This window comes from Pipistrellus kuhlii, unplaced genomic scaffold (genome assembly GCF_014108245.1).
Source record: "Pipistrellus kuhlii isolate mPipKuh1 unplaced genomic scaffold, mPipKuh1.p scaffold_m20_p_15, whole genome shotgun sequence".
NCBI lineage: Eukaryota > Metazoa > Chordata > Mammalia > Chiroptera > Vespertilionidae > Pipistrellus > Pipistrellus kuhlii.
Window position 1 is genome coordinate 60,856 of NW_023425460.1, and position 20,866 is coordinate 81,721.

Below are 20,866 nucleotides of genomic sequence, written 5' to 3' on the forward strand. Positions count from 1 at the left end.
GATGGAACAACCCACTACCGGGCACTCGCTGGGCTGGGCTCCTGTTTGCCTCACACCTTTAGGCTCTGCAAGGAGCTCTGCCAAGAGGCCAGAGGCGGCTCTGTCTTTCAGATGTAAACAGAGGCTTTGGGGTCGGTGAGCAGTAACTCTGGGACAGCTGCAGCTCTCCGCGATGAGCCCTTGGGTGCTGGCTTCCAACGCGGGTTTGGAGCCAGAGTGACCTGGAGATTCCACAGGGAGTCCCAGCTCTAACCAGGTTGGGCAGAGGGACATGCAATGAGCCAGGGAGACAGCATGCAGAGGCAAGGGGAGTTCTCCTAGTCTAGTCAGACTGGTCAGGAAGGGGCATGATGCCCTAGGAAGTGGCATGACTGCCCATGGATAGGAATGGGGATGTCCCAGGAGCATTTATAAAACTGGGTTGGAACAGCCTCCATTTCATTTACCTTCCTTGAGGAGTGAGAGTGATAAGGTACTGCCTTTCCCTGCCTCCTCCCCAGATTCCCTATGGACTAATGATGTCACTAGGCATTTGGGTTTGATGGGAGAGAAGTAGTTTATTTGATCAATTTTGAAATACATTTTTTCACCTCAGCATTTGAGAAATGAGGGCACATCTCTCCATCGGCAGCCTTAACTTCCTGTTGGCCAGGTGGCAGCCCTGACTCAACCTCACTTCCTGCACTGTCACTCTTGGGGGCTCGGCTGGGTGACCCCAGGCCCTCAGTGTTTCTGTCAGCAAGCCATGGAGGGACCAGTGGTGCTGTGACTCTAAAACATTCTGCTGACACCTTCTGGTAAGATCAGGAAAATTTCAGCATCACCCCTTGCAGAGTGGGAATCAGCAGCATGGAAGAGAATCCAGAAAAAAAAATAGCGGGCACTGTGCTAAAAATGTCAAATCAGTAATGCTATTGCCAGCAAAAGGATGACATCATGTGGAAAAACCTGGCCATCAATGTCTCAGAGTCACAAAGTGAATGTCAACACTCTCTGTCAACGCAAACACACACACACACACACACACACACACACACACACACACACACACACACTCACTCACACACACATGCCCTCTGCCCCAGGACAGGTATCCCCCAATCCCATGAGCAGCAGACTTGCATTCTCTCCTCCTCCTTCTGCCCCCAGAGGGCTTTCACGCTGATAATCCAGGATCCCACGTGAGCATCACCAAGATCCAGCAGGTGCATCACATGTATGTCTGTCCTTTGCCTTAGACCAAATCAAGTCCTTTATAGCTAGAATTTGTTATTTCCTAAATGCACAAATAATACACGAAAATGTTTTGTTATTTAGAACAATGAAACTGCTCTCTCCTCTGGCCACAAACTCCCTGCTGCCAAGCCGAGGCCCTCCCCACAGGTGATGTGGGAATGGTTCAGCATATGTAACCCTCCAGACAGTTTTTTGTTTAATTTGCTTTTGTGTGATTTGTGTTTCATCTGTGAGTTAACACAAATGGTATTCTAAAATAAACAATATCATATGATGTATTCATGCTTTTGCTACATGCTCTCTATTTAATAATATAATCTTGGGAGAATTTGCCATATTAATGCATATAGGTTGATTAGATTTCTAAACTGCTGAACAGTGATCATTTATTTATACTCTTCCATTTTTAAAAAGTATATATATATATATATATATATATATATATATATATATATATATTTATTATTGATTGATTCCAGAGAGCAAGGGAGAGGGAGAGAGAGAGAGAAACATTATGAGCTCAGTGGTAGAGCGTCAGTCTGCGGACTGAAAGGTCCCCGGTTCGATTCCGGTCAAGGACATGTACGTTGGTTGGGGGCACATCCCCAGTGGGGGATGTGCAGGAGGCGGCTGGTCGATGTTTCTCTCTCATCGACGTTTCTGGCTCTCTATCTTTCTCCCTTCCTCTCTGTAAAAAATCAATTAAAAAAAAAACATTATGAGAAAGAATCATTGATTAGCTGCTCCCTGCTTTCCCCCTACTGTGAATAGAGCCCACAACCCAGGCATTTGCCCTTGAACAGAATCAAACCTGGGACTCTTCAGTCTGCAGGCCAACGCTCTACCACTGAGCCAAACCAGGTAGGGCTATACTTTTCCATTTTGACAGACATTTGGGTTATTTTATTTTTATAGATGTATTGCTATTTTAAACAATCCTATCCTATGAATAACTGGTCGCTATGACATAAGCTGACCGCCAGAGGGTGTGCACGGAACATGTGGGCGGCGGCAGTGGTGGGATGGTGGAGCAGGTGAAGGATGCCAGACCAAGGCAGGGCGCCTGTCACTGTCATTGGGGCGAGCCTCTGGTGGTTATTGAAAATTCTTTGCCCCTGTGCGTTGTGGTCCGTCCTGCCTGGTGCTTGCACCTGCTGCTGGCGCTGGAGCCACTGCTCACACCACTGCCAGCACCCAGCACTGGCCCTGATTGCTTGGTGCTGTCAGCTTCTCCACCTCCCCCTGCTCCTGAGGGTAGATTGGGCAGCAGCCTCTGCTCCTACCAGCTGACAGCGCTGGCCCCAATTGCTAGGTGGGAGTGAGGCTGCCGGCAGACAGGGGACCAGGGCCACAGCTGGAGGGGCTGGGCGGGGCGTGAAGGATTGGCTGAGACCCAATCCTGCGCCTATCACAGCCTCGCAGCCAATAGTTCCTTTCAAGGTGCAGGATCTCGTATATTGTATTGTGCATTCACCACCCCAAGTCAAATCTCCATCCTTCACAATTTAACCTCTACCCATCCCCCTTCTGTCTGGTAATCACCATACTATGTCCATGAGGTTTTTTTGTTGTTGTTGTTTAATCCCTTAACTTCCTAGCAACCTCTCTCTCCTCTGATAGCAGTTAGTCGAATGCTTTTTCTGCCCTATTGGGTATGATCATATGACTTAAAAATATATATATATTTTATTGATTTTTTTATAGTGAGGAAGGGAGAGGGATAGAGAGTAGAAACATTGATCAGCTGCCTCCTGCACACCCCCTCACTGGGGATGTGCCTGCAACCAAGATACGTACCCTTGACAGGAATCAAACCTGGGACCTCTCAGTCTGCAGGCCGAAGCTCAATCTACTGAGCCAAACCTGTTTTGGCAATCATGTGATTTTTGTCTTTCAATTTGTTTATGTGATGTATTATGTTTATTGATTTGTGAGTATTGTATCAGCCTTGCATCCCTGGAATAAATCCCAGTTGGTCATGATGTATGATCTTTTTAAAATATTGCTGGATCTGTTTTGCTAATATTTTGTTGAGGATTTTAGCATCTATGTTCATTAGGGATCTTGGCCTGTAATTCTCTTTCTTTGAGTGTCTTTATCTGGTTTTGGAATTAGGATAATGCTGGCCTCATAAAAAGTGTTTGGGCCGAAACCGGTTTGGCTCAGTGGTAGAGCATCAGTCTGCGGACTGAAAGGTCCCAGGTTTGATTCCTGTCAAGGGCATGTACGTTGGTCGCGGGCACATCCCCGGTAGGGGGCGTGCAAGAGGCAGCTGGTCGATGTTTCTCTCTCTTCGATGTTTCTAGCTCTCTATCTCTCTCCCTTCCTCTCTGTAAAAAAATCAATAAAATATATTTAAAAAAAAGTGTTTGGAAGTATTCTTTCCTCTTGTTTCTTGTTTTTTGAAGTTTGAGGAGTATAGATGTTCTTCTTTGAATGCTTGGTAAAACAACCCAGTGAAGCCGTTCGGATCCGGGCTTTTGTTTGCTGGGAATTTTTAAAAATTATTAACGCTTCTATTTCATCAGTTGTTATTGGCCTATTCAGGTTTTGTGATGCTTCCTGATTCAGTTTTGGGAGATGGTATTTTTTAGGAATTTGTCCATTTCATCCACATTGTCCAGCTTGTTAGCATAGTATTTTCTTACAATCCTTTGTATTTCTGTGGTGTCAGTGGTTACTTCTCTGCTTTTGTTTATGATTTTATTTATTTGGGTCCTCTTTGTTTCTTCATGAGTCTGGCTAATGGTTCATCCATCTTGTTTATCCTTTCAAAGAACCAGCTTTTAGTTTCACTAATCTTTTTTTTTTTTTTTTTTTTAGTGTCTATGTAATTTATTTCTGCTCTGATCTTTATTATTTTATTCCTTCTACTTACTCTGGGATTTTCTTGTTGTCCTCTTTCTAGTTCTTTAGTTGTAGGATTAATAGTTTATTGTTGATTGTTTTGTTTTGTTTTTTGAGGAAGGCCTATATTGTTATGAATTTCCCTCTCAGGACTCCTTTGGCTGTGTCCCAGAGATTTTGGGTGGTGTTGTGTTCATTTTCATTTATTTCCAAGAAGGTTTTTTTTTATTTCTTTCTTGATCTTATTGGTAACTCTTTCATTGTTTAATAACATGCTATTTAGCCTCCATGTGTTTGAATGTTTGGGGGTGTTTTTATTGTAGTTGACATCTAATTTTATTCCTCTGAAATCTGAGAAGATGCTACATATGATTTCAATATTCTTGAACTTGTAGAGACTTGTTTTGTATTCTAACACATTGTCTATCTTTGTGACCGATCCATGTGCCCACTGAGAAGAATGTATATTCTTCAGCTTTGGGGTGAAATGTTCTGTAAATGTCAATTAAATTGCTCTGATCCAATGTGTCCTTTAGAGTCACTGTTTCCTTGCTCAGTTTTTGTCTGGAAGATCTATCCAGTGAAATCAGCAGGGTGTTTATCCCCACTATGATTACATTGTTGTCGATATCTCTCTTAAAGTCCTCTAGAAGGTTTCTTTTTAAAAAAAAGGTGCTCCTGTGCTGGGCCAATATGTCTACCAGGGTTATATCCTCTTCTTGGACCAATCCCTTTAGTAGTGATCTTTGTTGTCTCTTGTAATGTCCTTCATTTTGAATTCTGTTTTGTCAGGTATGAATATTGTTACTCCAACTTTTTTTTCTTTTCCATTTGCATGGAAAATATTTTTCCATTCTTTCATTCTCATCCTGTGTGTGTCTTTTGTTCTGAGGTGAGTCTTATAGACAGCATATAGTTGGGTCATGTTTTCATTTCCATGCAGCTACAATATGCCTTTTGATGGGAGCATTTAGTTCATTTACATTTAAGGTTATTATTGATGTACACTTATTTATTGCCATTTTAATTAGTATGCTTGGGTTTCTCTCTCTATTTTTTCTTCTCATTATAGCAGTCCTTTTAGCATTTCTTGTAATGCTGGCTGTGGTGGTATACTCCTTTAGCCTTTTTTTTTTTTTTTTTTTTTTTTTTTGGCTGGGAAGCTCTTTATTTGTCCATCTATTTTGAATGACAGCCTTGCTAGATATAGTAATCTTGGCTTAAGATCATTGCTTTCCATTATATTGAGTACTTCATGCCATTCTCTTCTGGCCTTAGAGTTTCTGATGAGTAATCAGGTGTCATCCTTATGGGAGCTCCTTTATAGGTAACAATATGCTTTTCTCTTGCTGCCTTTGATTCTCTCTTTGTTTTTAATTTTTGGCATTTAAATTTTGGGTGTGGGCCTCTTTTGGTTCTTCTTGCATGGGACTCTCTGTGGCTCATGAACTGGTATGACTTTTTTATTTCCTCATGTTAGGGAGGCTTTCTGCCATTATTTCCTCATACACATTTTCTATCCCTTTCTCCTTCACTTCACTTTCTGGCACTCCTATTATGAGAATGTTATGTTTCATGTTGTCCCACAGCTCCCTTAAGCTGTCCTCCTGGTTTTTTTTAATTATTTTTTCTTCTTGGTTTTCTAATTAAATGATTTTTCTACTTTGTCTTCTAATTCACTGATCCAATCCTCAGCTTCCCCTAATCTGCTCTGTGTTCTTCCAATGTGTTCTTTATTAGTGCTATGTCATTCTTCAATTCTGGCTGGTCATTTTTCATAGCGACTATATTTTTTTCCCATGCTGTTGAGCATTGTTGTAATCATTATTCTGAATTCTATACCTGATAAATCTTATCTCCATTTCAAGAGAATTTTTCTGCAGAATTCTCCTGTTCTTTCATTTTGGGCTTGTTTTTATTTGTCTTGCCATTTTGACTGCATGTTTGGGTTTGTGTCTATGTGTTAGGTAGGTCTGCTACAACTCCTCGTCTCTGGTGAAGAACAATGTCAGACACGGTTTGTGACTGATCCTGAGTACTGTATGGAGTTATAAGCAATCCACAGCTGTGGCTCCCTCTGCTGGGCTGGGTGCCTTTGGAAAGAGTCAAGATGTGCACCAACTTCTGTTTTTCCTAACTCTGGGTCCAGAAGAAGATCAGACAAAGACTCAAAGCCTCCAGGATCTGCCTCTGCCTGCAATTTTATTGTTATTCTCAGTCTTAATTATCCCCATGCTATTGACTACAGCAAGGCATAAATTCCACAGGTTGGGGTGAGAGGTTTTTCCAACAGGGTGGGACAATCACTTCCTCCTCAGGCAGAAGCTGCCTGGCTGTTAAAGGTCTGCTGGAGAAAGATGTCTTTTGCAATATGATGGAATGACTCAACACAGGAAACCAGAGTAGCTGCCTTCCAAGCTCTCACCACAGAGCCCCAACCCTGGATTCTCCTCATACAGCTCTGTTCTTGTTTTCTCCCAAGGAGAGTGGCTGCACACAAACTTTTGTGCCTTGGCCCTTTAAAAGGGTGCCTGCATTTTCAGCCATCTCTCCCTGGCAGACAGCAAATCTGCTGCTTTTCACATCTAGATGTTATGTGGGCACCTTTCTCAGTTCTGGTGCTCTCGGCTGTAGAGCCCAGTTTGGGGTTTTGACCGCTGAGTTCTCACTGGTACCCCCCCCCCCCCCCCCCCACACACACACACAGCTTAAATATTCTTCAGGAACTTCAGCTGCTATTGTCTGTGGGAGCCCAGCAGCCTTCTCGTGTCTCTGCACTTTCTGCCGGTCTCTATGTGGTCTCCGTTTTCTGTGCTTGGCTGTCAGGGTTCTCTCTAGCTAGTATTCAGTTGATTGTTTAGAATGGTTTTTCTGTTTTTCAGTTGTAATTCCAGTTTGGTTCTGGGAGAGTGTCAATGCAGCTTCCACTTATGCTGCTGCCATTTTGGAACTCCAGAACTTAATTCTTAAGGCTTTTTTTTTTTTTTTTTTTTTTTTTTTTTTTTTTTTACTGGAATGTCATATTTGAGAGAGACATTCATAGATTCAGATATGATTAGAAAGCTTTAAAGAATCAAGATTGTCTCTGGAAGCCGATAAAAGCCTCCCTCTGGGAAAACAGCCTGATATCTTGCTAACTTGTTCGTAGCAGTCTTTCCAGGTATGGAACAAAAGTTGCTTCCTGGGAGAGGCAAAGAGAGCACTTAAGAATACATGGAGAAACTTGAGAAGAGAGGATTTAACCCAAATTACTGGTATTGCAGGTGAAGTCTGATGGCAAGTATGTGGCTTCTTAGCCTTGAGAGGCCTTTTTAAGTTCAATCTGAAGATTCCTTATGAAGAAGTCCAGCAAAGCAGATTTAAAAAGAACCTATGTGGCCAAAACCGGTTTGGCTCAGTGATAGAGCGTCGGTCTGCAGACTGAAAGGTCCCGGGTTTGATTCCGGTCAAGGGCATGTACCTTGGTTGCGGGCACATCCCTGGTGGGGGGTGTGCAGGAGGCAGCTGGTCGATGTTTCTCTCTCATGGACGTTTCTGGCTCTCTATCTCTCTCCCTTCCTCTCTGTAAAAAAAAATCAATAAAATATATTTAAATAAAATAAAATAAAAGAGCCTATGTGATTAATTACAATTATTTTTTCCCATTTTTTATTTATTGTTTATTTTTATTTTTTTTTATTGATTATGGTATCACATAATTGTCCTTATCCCCCATTCCCATCCCAAACTCCCTCCCTACATATGCCCCCATATTTATTGTTTAAAGTATTACATATATCTCCTTGTCCCCTGATTGACACCTCCCCCACCACTCCCACCCTCCTCCCATCCCTGGTTAATTACTCTTCTTGTTGGACTTATAATTAGGCCAAATTTATTGAACTGACTTATTTTGCAAATAAATTACTCTTAATTTGATAAAGATGAGTGTAATTTTTATTATTTAAAAATATTTTTATTTTTACTGACTTCAGAGAGGAAGGGAGAGGGAAAGAGAGAGAGAAACATCAATGATGGGAAAGAATCATTGATCAGCTGCCTCCTGCATGTCCCCTACTGGGGATAGAGCTCACAACCCAGGCATGTGCCCTTGATGGAATTGAACCCAGAATCCTTCCGTCTACAGGCCAACACTCTACTGAGTCAAACCAGCTAGGGCAAAATGGGTATAATTTTAGAGAGAAAAGTTGTTTCAATAAAAACCATAATATACCTTTGTGGATATTAGATCCTAGTGCTATTAATTGTCCTTTGAGATTTTTGTTTTTTCTACCTATAAACTGGATTTGATCTTGAACTTTTTTAGTTTTCTTAAATATTTGTCTGCAATCCTCCAAACCAGTAGTCGGCAATCCCCCTCCCCGCCCCCCTTCCTCCCGGCTGAGATTTGCCTCTCTGTTGACTAATAAGTTTGCCAACCACTGCTCCAAACTAACACTTTCATTTTCTCATCTTTGACTTGGAATAATTGAGAACCAAAACTGTCCTTTCCCAAGGCAATTCAAGATAAAGTTGGGCAACTTGACATAGATTTCAGAGAATAGCTCATCTGTGAACCATCTTTGTGCCCATTGCAGAAAATCACCAGAGACCATCAACCTGCTGAGCAGGAGAATCTATCAGACTGTCATCACTGCCTGTCTCCACTCCACCTGAAGATGGCAGACATCTGAAAATCTTGACTGCCTGCATTCAGAACTCAGAAACTGAAATTACAGTCTGCTCCAATGATTAACCTTTTTTAAAAAAATTTTTTTTTATAGAGATGCCTCATAAAATACCTGAGTGCTGACACCATAGGCTTACCTTTGGGAGCCCACCTGCACCATTGCCTCCCGAATGGGGCACAGCTGTCTAACTGAACCCAACTTTTTTGAACGCTGGACAGATTAATAACATATAGAACCACCTACCAACCCAGCTCCTGGAATGTGAGATTCCCTGGGAAGTGTCAGAGGAGGAAACTGGGTCCAGAACAGGTCACCCCAGTATGTGCCTGTGTGACGCAGGTTGTTTTTAGCTAAAGGCAACTTTATCCACTGGCTCAAGAGAAACTTCTGCCCCCACCCCTTAACTACCTAGAATAAATTGAATTAGAGGCCTTGCCCATAAGAGATGGTCAGTGATAACTTCTTTGACCCATCTATAGGGCAGAGCAAACTTCTCTTTACTAATGGTCTGCTCTTCCTTCCATCCTACAATGACCTTTTGAAGCTCCCATGCACCTTACCTATCATCCCTTGCTTAGGATGTCTTATATACACATGTTCCATTTCTGTCTGTACCTCCTGCATGTGAGATGTCTGACTCTCTCATGTATGTGGGATACATATGTATACATTAAATTTGGTTATTTTCTCTTGCTAATCTGTTTTGTATCTATTTCATTACTAAACAAGCCAGAAGAACCAGGAGGGTAAAGAAAGGTTTGTTTTCCCACACACCTTCTGGGACTCTGACCCTCCTGTCTCCCTCTCATAAAAGCCCTTGTGATTAGATTACATCCCCCCCCAAAAAAAAACAACAACAACAACAACAACAAAAAACACCCCTCATGTCAAGATCCTTAACTAATCACGATCTGCAAAGTCCCTTTTATTGATGTAAGGAAGGGTATTCACTGACTTCTGAGATTAGGTAGGAAATGAACTCTTTGAGGGGACATTATTCTACCTACCACAAATTAGAACCCTGCTGTTAGGAATATATGGTGGTATAATTATTTTAGAAAACAACTGGATATTTCCTGGTAGAGTTGAACATGGGCACTTCCTATGACTCAGCAGGTGCACTTCCAGCCTAGATCTGATAGAACTCTTCCATTAACCTTTTTAAAAAAAGGCTCCAGAACACAGGCAATAAAATTGTCAAAGGAATCTAGTTCTATTATCTCTCTGATTGCATCTCCTTTTTATTCTTGTTCATGTATACTCTTCTTCTAACACACATCTACAATAATAAAAGAGAAACATGCAAATTGACTGTACCTCTGCTATGCCCACAAGCCAATCAGGAGCAAATTAACCCAACCAAGATGGCAGCAGCCATGGAGCTAGAGTGAGCAGGAGGCTTGGGTTGCCTTGGCAATGGAGGAAGCCAAGCTTCTTGCCCGCCCTGGCCAGTCCTGGCCTCTGCTCAAGGCTACAAAGTTTCAATTATAGAAAATAAATAAATCCCAGATACTTGCTTCCAGTTGGCCCTGGCCTCCACTCAAGGAGGCACTGAAAAAACAAAACAAAAAAAAACACAACAAAAACCAAAAAATGAAAAAAAGGAGGGACTGGGAGCTTGGGTCCAGGAGGGTAATCAGGCCAGGATGGGATGGCAATTGTGGGTGATCAGGCTAGTGGGGGGCATGGCTGTTGGGGGTAAGCAGACCAGCAAGGTGGTTAGTTGGGGGTGAGCAAGCCATCAGTGGGGATCAGTTGGAGGTGATCAGGACAGTGGGGGGGCAGTTTGAAGTGAGCAGGCCAGCAGGGGGGGGTAGTTGGGGGTGAGCAGCCTGGCACAGGGGGGCAGTTGGGAGTGATCATCCTGGCGGGGGGCATTTGGGGGCAAGCAGGCTGGTGGTGGGGGGCAGTTGGGGGTGAGCAGGCTGGGAGGGAGAGTGGTTAGGGGCAATCAGGCAGGCAGGCAGGCAGGCAGGTGAATGGCTGGAACCAGCAGTCCGGATTGTGATAGGGATGCCTAACTGCCAGTTTAGGCCCGATCCCTATAATCCGGCAGTAGGATATTTGTTGAGGGTTCCCAGATTGGAGAGGGTGCAGGCCGGACTGAGGAACACCTTCCTCCCCCATGCACGAATTTTGTGCACCAGGCCACTAGTGGTATATAATAGGCTAGTTACACCAGAAAGACCAACCATGTGACTAGAGGGTTGGTGCTTTGAGTCAGGTGACAATTGTCCAACTTTGAGGAGGGGAAAGAGGCTGAAGATTGAACCACATGGACATGGATGATTCAATCGTATCTACATAATAAAACCTTAGAAACAGAAGTAAATCTCTGGACAGAAGCTCAGGTGAACTTCCCTGGTTAACAATATACTGAGCTGGGAGGGTGACACAGCCTGACTCTGAGGAGAGGACATGTAAGCTTCTTTTTGGGGCTTTCCTGGCTCTTATCCTATGAGACCTTTTGGCTGGTTCTGATTCGAATCGTTTTTGTCATTGTAAGACCGTAATGAGGAGTACAATGCTTACCTAAGTTCTGTGAGCTGTTCTAACGAATTATCAAACTTGAGTGGATAATGGAAGCCTCCACATTTTTAACCAGTTGGTCAGTGGTTTGGGTGGCCGGGGACCCATCAGCTTGTGGTTGGTGTCTGAATTACGAGGAATCTTGTGGGGACTGTGTTCTTAACTAATAAACTTTGTCCTAACTCTGCGTAGTTAATACCTCTTGGGTAGTCAGAGCTGCACAGACCCTTCTGTGTTAGTCCTGCCTTGAGTGTGCGGCGTGGACTCCTTCCCTCTGCTAGGACACATGGCACCATCTCCACCTCCTTCCAGGCTTGGCTTAGATGTCAACTCAGTGGGAAATTCCATAGAATGCATCATCTCACTCTGGTACTTCTCATTGCTTTCTCTGCTTTGTCCGAATGAGTATTGGCACCTGGTAACATTCTAAAAGACGAAGTGGTAGTCTTGGCTGCTGTGTCGTGCGGTTTCTCTTGCTGTCTTCGTTCTGCTTGCTTCTTTCTTTCTTTCTTCTTTCTTCTTCTTTCTTTCTTTCTTTCTTCTTTCGTTTCTTTCTTCTTTCTTCTTTCTTCCCTCTTCTTTCTTCTTTCTTCTCTTCTTCCTTCCTTCCTTCCTCCTTCCTTCCTTCCTTCCTTCTTCCTTTCTTCTTTCTTTCTTTCTTTCTTTCTTTCTTTCTTTCTTTCTTTCTTTCTTTCTTTCTGGTGGGTGGGTGTTACAGAGATGGGTACTCTGAGTCACTATTTTTTAAAAATAAATATTTTATTGATTTTTTTTACAGAGAGGAAGAGAGAGGGCTAGAGAGTTAGAAACATTGATGAGAGAGATCAGCTGCCTCTTGCACACCCCTCACTGGGAATATCCTCCACTGGGAATGTGCCCGCAACCAAGGTATATGCCCTTGACTGGAATCGAACCTGGGACTTTTCAGTCCTCAGGCCAACGCTCTATCCACTGAGCCAAACCGGTTTTGTCCTCACTATCTTTTTAAAAAACAACAACTATTTATTGTTGACAATATTACAGATGTCCTCATTTCCCTCTATTCCCCCCCACCCCCCCCGCCCATCCCCGCTGATCCCCCTCTACCTAGATCCTGCTCCACTCCAGGCCTTCCTCTGAGATTCATCAGTCTTTTCCATGTTTTCATACCACTAGTTCTATTTTATTCATCAGTTTATTTTGTTCATTAGATTTCTTTTTGTTAGTTTTGATTTTTAGATTTAATTGTTGATAGATATTTATTACCACTTTATTGTTTATATTTTTCTTCTCTTTCATATTCCTCTTCTTAAAGAATACCCTTCAATATTTCATGTAATACTGATTTGGTGGTGATGAACTCCTTTAGTTTGTTTTCATTTGCGAAGCTCATTATTCAACCTTCCATTCTAAATGGTAGCTTTGCTGGATAGAGTAATCTTGGTTGTAGGTCCTTGCTATTCATCACCTTGAATAATTCCTGCCAATACCTGCAAAGTTTTTATTGAGAAATCAGCTGATAGTCATATGAGCACTTCTTTGTATAATAGGTAACTAACTGCTTTTCTCCTGCTGTCTTTAAGATTCTCTCTTTGGCCAAAACCGGTTTGGCTCAGTGTTAGAGCATTGGTCTGAGGACTGAAAGGTCCCAGGTTCGATTCCGGTCAAGGGCATGTACATTGGTTGTGGGCACATCCCCGGTAGGGGGTGTGCAAGAGGCAGCTGGTTGATGTTTCTCTCTCATCAACCTTTCTAGCTCTCTCCCTTCCTCAAAAAAAAAAAAAAGTATTCTCTCTTTGTCTTTAATCCTTGTTATTTAAATTATGACATATCTTGGTGTGGGCCTCTTTGGGTTCCTCTTGTTTGGGACTCTCTTTGCCTCCTGGACTATAAGTCTATTTCTTTCACCAGATAGGGAAGTTTTCTGTCACTATTTCTTCAACTAGGTTTTCAATATCTTGCTCTGTGTCTTCTCCTTCTGGCACCCCCATTATGTGAATGTTGGTATGTTTGAAATTGTCCCAGAGGTTCCTTATACTATTTTAATATTTTTGGATTCTTTTTTCTATTTTTAATATATTTTATTGATTTTGTACAGAGAGGAAAGGAGAGAGATAGAGAGTTAGAAACATCGATGAGAGGGAGTCATCAATCAGCTGCCTCTTGCACACCCCCTACTGGGAATATGCCCGCAACCAAGGTACATGCCCTTGACCGGAATCAAACCCGGGACCCTTCAGTCCCCAAGCTGACGCTCTATCCATTGAGCTAAACCGGTCTCAGCTCTTTTTTTTTTTCTTTTTGCTCTTCTGATTGTTTTTTGCTACTACGTATTCCAAATCATTGATTTGATTCTTGAAATCCTCAACTCTACTGTTGAATTCCTATGGCTTATTATTTATTTCAGTTAATGTATGCTTAATTTACATTAATTTACCAATTAATTTCTAATTGGTCCTTTTTCATGTCTTTGATGTACTCACTAAAATTCTTTAACTTCTTACTAAGATCTCTGAAAGTCTCAATTAAGTTCCTTGCAGCTCTCATTAAGATCCTTGAGCAACCTTATAACCATTTTTTTTTTTAAACTCTGTATCTAATAGTTTTTTTGCTTATATTTCATTTGGTTCTTTTTCTGGAGATTTATTCGTGTCCTCCCCCCCCGCCATTTGTGACATGTTTCTTTGTCTCTGCATTTTGGTTGCTTCCCTGTGCTTGTTTGTATGTATGAGATAGAGCTGCTATGTCTCCTGGAATTGGTAGAGTGGCCTTGAATAGTGGGTGTCCTATAGGCTCAACCTCCCCAGTTACCTGAGCTGGGCACTCAATGTGTGCCCCTGTGTGGGCTGTGTGCACAGTCTTGTTGTAGTTGAGCCTTGATTGCTCTTAGTATCACTGGGAGAAATGGACTTCTGTGCCAACTGGCTGTGAGGACCAGCTGCAACTACACTGGAAAAGCTGCTGTGCAGGAGACACTTCTATGGAGCAGGACTTGCTTCAGTGGTGCTTTGTTGCTCACTGAGTCTGCCCCTTGATTATGTCACCTGCGGATGTGTAGAGTTGTAATCTGGTATGGTCTGAAGCTGTCCAGCTGGTGCACTGTTCTGGGGCCTTCTGAGAGGTGCAAAGTCAGCCACCAGGCAGGAGCTACAAAGCATCTGCAGATGGCAGCTACTTATATTAGATTTGGAAGTGCCCTGGACAGGCCAAGCTGAGAAGCAAGGCAGGCTGGTGTTAGTGCTGGGTTTTAGACCTCTTATTGATAGGTTTAGGTCACGCTGATGCCAGCTCCTGTTTTATTTATTTATTTATTTATTTATTTATTTATTTATTTATTTATTTTTGTTTGAGAAATTTTAGCAAAGTCTGAAGCCTGATCCAGGACAGGCCATTCATATGGAAAAGCTGCTGCAAACTGTTTGGGTGGAACTGCAAATTGGATAGGGTGGGGTCTTAGGGAATTATCAGAGCATCATGAGAGCTAAGCTGATGGAAACTCAGATATGGCTGTCAGTCAGCTTTATGATGGGGAGGTCTCAGCAAAGAAAAAACGGTCCCTGTGAGCAACTTTGTCTGGGAGAAAGCTGTCCCCGAATTCTTGCCCTGATGCCAAACAATCCAGTTCCTTGAATGTCCTAGGTTCCTTTCAAGCTGCTTCCCCAGTGCTGTAGCCCAGAGGGATCGAGTTTGAGTAAGTCCATGTGCTGGCCCTTTAAGAGGAGCTGCCTGGGTCACTCAGCCACAATCCCTGCTGGTTTTTATAGCCTACACTTCTCTTCCCAGAACTCAAACCATGTTTTTGGGGTTTGGTGTGGGGCTGGACCCCCTGCTCCTCAGGCAGCCTCTGCAGCAGAGATATCTTTTTCAATTAAAAAATGGCACACATGAGTGTCAGACCAGCCTGTTCCATGCCTCTGACCCTCCTACCTGTCTCAATGTGGTCTCTTCTTTACTTCTCTAGATCTAGGACTTCCATTCAGCCAGATTTCAGGCAGTTTTGAATGATGGTTGTTCTGTATTTTAGTTGTAATTTTGATGTGGTTGTGGGAGGCTGCAAGTACTGGTGTTTGCCTACACTGCCATCTTCATTCTCCATGATCTAATTTTTCTGCTTATTGGAAGGGAATTTTACCTGTTTTGATCACTGTTCCATCCCAGTGCATGGCAAATAGTAGGTGCTCAAAAAATATTCCTTCAATGCATAAATGAATAATGTCAGCTCCCCAAATGTCTACTAATGGTAGACCAAGTAAACATAATAATACCAACAACAGTCAACACGAATAAACTATATCCATCCACATGGGTGGATCTCACAACCACAATATTGATGATGCAAGCAAGTGACAGTAGAAGATATAGAATATGATTCTGTGGGGGCTAAAAGAATACTTTTACTTTCACCCTCTACTTTCTTCTAGTTGGGCTAGTAATTAAAATAATATAGAGCAGAGTAACAAGAGAAAATCAAATTTTAATACATGCACACAGGGAATTCACAGAAGCCCCAAAATTCCAGAGAAAGTAAGGCAAAATTTGGTATATATGACATTTTGATTTTTTTCCTTCTTTTTATTTTTAAAAATTTTTATATGACATTTTGGAAAAAGGAGGAAGGTGGGGGGAACAGGGTTTTAGATTTACAAAGTGAAAATAGCAATTTACAGGTTTTTGCTAGCCAACTCAAACAAAGGGCCTGCCATAGGTGATGATCTTGTTAACAGGTCCTTGCTTGGTGTTTCCTTTCTAATGCTAAGGTGATTACAAAGATTCCTTCTGAAGCAGATTAAAAAAACAAAACAACACCAAACATTTTATTGATTTTAAAGAGAGGAAGGGAGAGGGAGAGAGAATTAGAAACGTTGATGAGAGAGAAACATCAGTCAGCTGCCTCCTGCACACCCGCTATTGGGGATGTGCCCGAAACCAATGTACATTTCCTTGACCGGAATCAAACCTGGGACCCTTGAGTCTGCAGGCCAACGCTGTATCCACTGAGCCAAACTGGTTAGGGCTGAAGCAGGTTTTTCCATCTGAATTTCTTAGGCAGTAAAGGTAGAGGGTGAAAGTTCTTTCTGTTTTTTTTTTTTAAACTATATTTTTATTGATTTCAGAGAGGAAGGGAGAGGGAGAGAAAGAGAAACATCAATGATGTGAGCGAATCATTGCTCAGCTACCTCCTGCACACCCTCTGCTGGGGGCTGAGCCCTGACAGGGAACCAGACCTCCTGATCCATAGGCTGGCGCTCCACCGCTGAGCACACTGGCTGAGCTGAGTCTTTTGTTTCCTAATTAACCAGCTTAAAATCAATATCCCAAGAGGTATTTTTTGGTAGTAAAACTTTGGACCCCTTAAATTCCATTCACAAAGTTAAAAAACAGGCATATATTTAGGAATGGAAGTTTAAAATGGAGGCATGGAAATAAATATTAATGTAACCAACCCCATCATTCTTTTAACATTGTTTCTGTAAACGATGACTTGTGTAGCTACAGATAAACAGCCTGTTTGCTTAAAACATTCTAGGAGCTAACCTCAAAGGAAGCGGACTCCAGCCTTCGGGCATTTTGGCTCCAGGAGATTTGCTCGCCTTTGACTGACAAGATGGCTAGCAGAGCAGACTGTGCTGACTCACACATAGCACCCCACATCCCAAATGAGAGCCACAACCCCCCCAGCTTCCTTTGCTCTGCTTTCCCCTGCCCCTCTCATAAAACCCTGCCTGGCCCTTGCCGGTTTGCTTCAGTGGACAGAGTATCGGCCTTCAGACTAAAGGGTCCCAGGACACATGCCCGGCTGTGGGTTCGATCCTCAGTAGGCGTGTGCAAGAGGCAGCCAATCAATGATTCTCTCATCATTGATGTTTCTATTTATCTCTCACTCTCCCTTCCTCTCTGAATCAATAAAAAAGTCACCTCATTAAAGTAGGAAGAGGCACATTAAAAAACAAACAAACAAACAGACAACTCCCTCCCCACCAGCCTGCACTGAAATGTGTAGATGGAAAAGGGAACCTGACAAAGGCCAGGGAGGCCTTACAAACCCACAGACCTCAGTCCTAAAGCAGCCGCAGAAGATGGTTGAAATGGACACTGTCTAGCTAAGACCGAGTCCTGGCAGGTAGTCATTGTCTTCCCTGACAAAGACCCATCTTCACCTAAAGGAGCCTGTGGGTCACCTGTGCATCTCCGATAACATGCCTTCCGAACGCCCTGTTTCCAGACCCCTGACTGCACCCGAGCGGAGAACACAAGTCCCCTCGTTGTTACTGTTACTGTGTTAATTGTTGATAAAAGAAGTGTGTGTCTGCTCGTTTTTATCCAATCCCAGAAATGCCTCTTGCTTTGCTGTCTCCCGCCTCCCTAATCTATCACCAGTTCATGTCGTGTAACCCCTTCCGTCTTCTCCTCTGAGTCTGATGTATAAAAGAAGGTGCAAAATCACCATTTTCCGGAGCATTTTCTCAATCCGTTGCGATTCTGCTTCCTGGAAATGGTTGTCGGTTCGGCTTGAATAAACTCATAAAATTCTCACAGGTTTGGGCGTTTAATTAAATGGACAGATGTTGAGAGGGTCCTTGTGAGGACAAGCTCTGGCTTTTGAATAAACGGCATTTTTCTCCCCTCAGCTCCTGTCTCCTGACTGCTGGCTTTCAAGCACCAGGCAGCCAAAGGGCCTGGGTTCGGGACCACCAGGATAACAGCTCCCTCTGGGAGGGGGCCAATATGGACAGGGTGCGAGGGCAGGCCCTGGGAGAAGGGCACCAAGGGGCTCCTCACACCCGGCAATGTCCTGCCTCTTTGCCCATGTCCTGCTTCCAGCGGATCCTCATGGCGAGTATTCCTGGAACTGTACACACACGTCACACACGCTTCCATGTCTGTGACTCACTTCGCCGCAGTTTCAGAAAAGAGGCCCAGCCGGCGTGGCTCAGTGGTTGAGGGTCGACCTTTGAACCAGGAGGTCACAGTTGGATTCCCCGTCAGGGCACATGCCCAGGTTGTGGGCTCCATCCCTAGTGTGGGGCGTGCAGGAGGCAGGCGATCAATGATTCTCTCTCATCCCTGACGTTTCTATCTCCCTCCCCGTCTCCCTTCCTCTCTGACATCAATAAAAATATATTTTACAAAAGAAAGAAAGAAAGAACAGGAAAGGAGCCAGAGAACCCCGGAGAACGGCTGAGTGGTGCTGAGCTCCCGCTCCGCGGAGGAGCTTATTGTGGGCGCACGGACAGACGGACGGACAGCAGGGTGGGTGGCCGCCTCCAGCAGCACCAGGCACCCCGGGGAAATCTGGGTTTGTCTGTCACTGGAGTCTCGCCAGGTGGGGGACACAAAGGTAAGAGGAGCAAGGAGATCTAGGGTATTGGCACGGGAACAACTGAAAACCTGTTCTCGGGAAACGAGGCTAACCGGGAGGCGGGGAGGCGGAGGGAAGACGCTGGCATCCCGGTGACCTGGTTTGACAGGACGGCGCTGTCAGCTGGTGCGCCCATTGCGGTGGGAAGTCTTTCATTGCTTATTTTTTAAAAAGCTATTTGAGATACAATTTTATTCCGCTTCTAAATGAAAAGGAATGGGAACCATAGTAACACAAGACTTCATCACGGAACCCGGTGATGTGCCCGTAGCAACCTCACATTGAAATGCAATAAGGAAGCCGAGGTTTCCTTATGAAAGGGGGTGGGGCACGGGAGGCCCAGCCATGTCCGAGTGTGACAGGAACAGGGGCTGCCTGAGTGGTTATCTGCAGAACTCCCTCAACCCAAAGCCAGCCCAAATCAGGGAGCACAGAGAATACCGCCTGTCCTGCTGGGCAGGTGCCCCTGGAGGTGCTTCTTATCATGGGAGGGTGCATAGGCGTGCTGGGCAAAACGGTGGTGCTCCTCCCTGCTCTCTGACCCAAGCACTTGGCTTCCAGCGGCAGCACCTGTCCAGCTGCAAGCACTTCCCATCACTGTGACTATCCGCGTGACTCTCCCGGGCTAAGCCAGTGTCATTCGCCATCTGACTATAGCAACGGGCCTCTCTCTGCTCCCTCCGCTGCCCTGCGTGCCCTAGACTTCATCCTCCCGGCAATGGTGGCAATGCCATAGTCATGGGCAGTGATGGACCATCCCGATTCCCTCCTTCCCCCAATAATAGCAGATACAGCAAAAAGGAGGGGAAAGCAAAGTCCTGTGGACAGCACTGGACAGAGCGAGATGACAGGTGGTCACAGAAGCCCTGAGTGATTAAAAATTATTTTTAACATTGACATACAGCAAAATTCTTTCTTCTTGGTATACAGCTTCTTAAAATTTTGACAAATGCACAGGGTTTTGTGACCATCAGCACAAGTCAAGATACAGATACACTTTCATGGTTCCTAGAATTTTCCCCAGGCTGGAGCCACATCTCCCACCTCCCCACACAGACACCTGGCACCACGGCTGTGTTCTCCATCTCTACAGGTTTGCCTTTTCTGGAATGTCACATGACTGGAATCATACAGGTTCAGCCATTTTGAGTCTGGCTTCGTTCACTTTGCATAATGCTTTTGGGAATCATTCCCGTTGTTGTGGAGTGGAATTCAGCTGTCTGGCTGTGCCATGGTTTGTTTATTCATTCACCCAACGAAGGGCTGTTGGTGTCTCAGACACAGTTCAGTACAATAGAGATTTGGACGTGACGGACCAGTCTGACCTGAGTGATACATGCAGAGAGTTCATTATTCTCAAGGGTATGCAGATCTGCCCAAACAGAACATGTCCCGGGCTATCAGGGACGTATGAGCAGACGTCAGCGTGTGGAAATCAGTCGGAGTCTATCCTCTGCCTGTTGTATAATTAAATTGGAACCAATACCAGGAGAGTAACTAGAAAATCCCCCAATATTTGGAAATGAAGGAACACTCATGGGCCAAAAAGGGTAGTCAAAATGGAAATTTAAAAATATCCTGAGCAAAATGAGAAAAATGCACTTAAAATTTGAGACAGTAAAATGGTGCTTAAAAGGAAATGTATAGCTTTAAATGTATTGTATATAGTGGGACAGAAGGTTGAAAAACAATGAGTGTAGTTTCCAATTTAAGAAACTGGAAAAAAGATAATTAATATCCCCTAAAAGTAGAAATTACAAAATTGACAAAACTCTCGCACGACTGATGAAGAAAAGAAAAAGAAAACACAAAGATTCTCAATATCAGAATGAAAAGCAGGGCACTGCTACAGATTCTACAGGCTTCTGAGGATGACGCCAGGATGTCACAAACAGCCTCTCAGTAAGTCAGAAAATGTAGACAAGGCAACTTAAAAAACACACAATTTACCGAAAGTGACCTGGGAACAAGTGAACATCTGCACGGTCATGTATCTATTAAAGAATGAGTCAGGCCCTGACCAGTTTGGCTCAGTGGATAGAGCACCAGCCTGTGGGACTGAAGCGTCCCAGGTCCGATTCCGGTCAAGGGCATGTTTCTCTCTCATCGATGTTTCTACCTCTCTATCCCTCTCTCTTCCTCTCTGTAAAAATCAATAAAATATATTCTTAAAAAAAAAAAAAAAAGAATGAGTCAGTAACCTAAAAACCTCCCGCAGTGAAAATCAAGGCGTGGCTGGTTACCA